The sequence below is a fragment of the Monopterus albus genome, unplaced genomic scaffold (assembly GCF_001952655.1).
Source record: "Monopterus albus unplaced genomic scaffold, M_albus_1.0 scaffold549.1, whole genome shotgun sequence".
NCBI classification, from domain to species: domain Eukaryota; kingdom Metazoa; phylum Chordata; class Actinopteri; order Synbranchiformes; family Synbranchidae; genus Monopterus; species Monopterus albus.
The window spans coordinates 47,114-49,242 of record NW_018128429.1 but is presented as its reverse complement, the minus strand read 5'-3'; the positions used below and the strand labels follow the sequence as shown (position 1 = coordinate 49,242).

Below are 2,129 nucleotides of genomic sequence, written 5' to 3'. Positions count from 1 at the left end.
GCAACATTGAATAAAACAGGCAAGTGAAACACTGAGAGTCACATATTTTGGTAATGGAAACAGGCAGTCCATGAGAGATCACAAAGTCCAATGTGTGTTCAAGCTCATGTGTAGGGCCATGCACCGACTGAGTGAGATTAAAAGAGTCAATAATATTTAAAAAGTCTTTGGCCAATGGGTCATCAGGACAACAGACATGAATGTTAAAATCACCAAGTATTAAAAGCTTATCAAACTTTAGCAGGATAAAAAGAAGTCAGACAACTCCTGAATAAAGCCCCTGTTGAACCTAAGAGGACGATAAACCAAGAGCTCCACCACAAACAGCTAACTCAAAAGTGGAATAGGAGTCCACTGTGAGCTTCCGACATTTAAAACTGTTTTTAAAAACTGATGCCAGGCCACCACCCCTGCCTGATGTGTACGGGGAGCTAAAGAAGGAGCAATCTGGTGGGAGAAGTTCAGAAAATGCATAATGCTCACCTTCCTTTAGGCAGGTCTCGGCCAGCAACGTAAAATCCAGTTACTGCGATATGAAAAATTCATTTAGAATAAAAGTCTTGTTAGCCAGAAACCTGCTGTTAATCAAACCCATCCGAATCAATGAAGCGGAGTTCGGCAGCTGGGAAGAACATCTCAGTGATCAGAGGTTGGACCAGTTTACACCTGTAACCGGCGGGTTGGCTACGCCTACACCACCTGGTAAGTAATTTGTTGGAATTATCATTGATATAAATAACACCTGGGAAGATGCTGTTGGGACAAGCAATTGCTGTGCCGGTCGCTGCTGTAACTATTTTGAAATGGACCTCCCTCCATTGATCTGCGTCCTGCTTTTTCTGCAAGGTATGTCCAACGGACTGATTGTAGATCGGATCTGTTGCAGTGCAAAGTGCTTAATCAGGTTGTTTTGGTTGTAGACTGTCTTTCAGGGGATTACCGCATGCTCTCTAGGGGCAATAATTGATGCGAGCGTGATCCAGTAGAAGTTGGCGTCCATTGCACATGTTGTGCTAGGGTGATGTGCAGCCAAGGTAACCTGTAGTGTTGTTGGTTTTAATTGCTTTGATGTTTCTATGCTATTTATTAACAGTGGCTTTACTTGTTGCAGGGGTGATAGCCACTGCTGTTTTGCTTATGTAATGTTTTGCCTTGTTGGCTTTTATGTTGAGGTTTACCTAGCATTATGTTCCCTATTTATTGTATTGTTTCCAAATAGGGTTTAGTCAATTTTATGGTGTGAACAGTGTGTGAATTGTTTTATGCACAGGGAGGCAAGGCCCTCTTATATTTGGTTGGTTGATGTTGTAGTGTTTATTTAATGGTGCCTTTTAACCTGTTGACTCTGACCATTTTATTCCTATTCTGTACTGTATTTATTGAGTGGGGGGAAACCTCTTCTTATAGGTAGCATTTTAGCTTCTGGGTTTAGGCTTCTTAAAATATTTTCACTGTTAAATTATTATAAATTGACTCAAATAAAGTTTTATTTGTGAGTAACTCCAACGCCTCCATGTTTGCAGATTTATCTGGGGGGGGGGTAGCAGCTCAGTACCGGTGAAGTTTGCATGAATTTGACCTCTGAAAACAGGAGGGGTGTTATTCTTGGGGAACTACTAAACGTTACTATGGTCTGAGTTGCCTAGGCCTGTATATTGGTACGGTCACACACCTCTTCTTGGGCGTCATGGAAACCAGCAACTTGGAAGAAACACCAAGAAGTCTGGACCAATGGGCTGAAGGTAAGCATAGGTAAAGCCAGTAGAAGCCGAACGCCAAAGGGCCTTGAGCCTGATAGCCACCCCTTTGCCTCATCTCTTAGGCCACTTTCTTCATGGGCAAATGAAGTAAGGACAGCGGAGGTATGCCGGTATCCACCAGTGGCAGTGGGAGAGACTTAGAAACTTCCCAACCATGTACACTGGGGCATTTTTCCATAGAGGAGCGAATATTGAGAAGGGCTGTGCAATCATACACTAATAGAGCCAATACATTCCAAATGACAGTCAACAGAAACATCAAAAACAGGGGCAACGGTAATGCACACAGGAGGAACCAACGACAAGCCACAGACAACAGCGCCATCTTTGAAATCAACATACACAAAGCTGTTGGGCCTGATGGCATTC

The 2,129-nt window shown here is 43.1% G+C and overlaps 1 long non-coding RNA gene across 1 annotated transcript in view; it reads right to left on the bottom strand.

Annotated features, from left to right (window-relative positions):
• Positions 1–759: 759 nt before the first annotated feature.
• LOC109953127 (uncharacterized) overlaps positions 760–2,129 on the bottom strand; it is a 17,450-nt gene continuing 16,080 nt past the window's right edge. The window contains exon 3 of the long non-coding RNA XR_002273853.1: positions 760–772. This is a non-coding gene — a long non-coding RNA (uncharacterized LOC109953127). The remainder of the gene's footprint in view (positions 773–2,129) is intronic.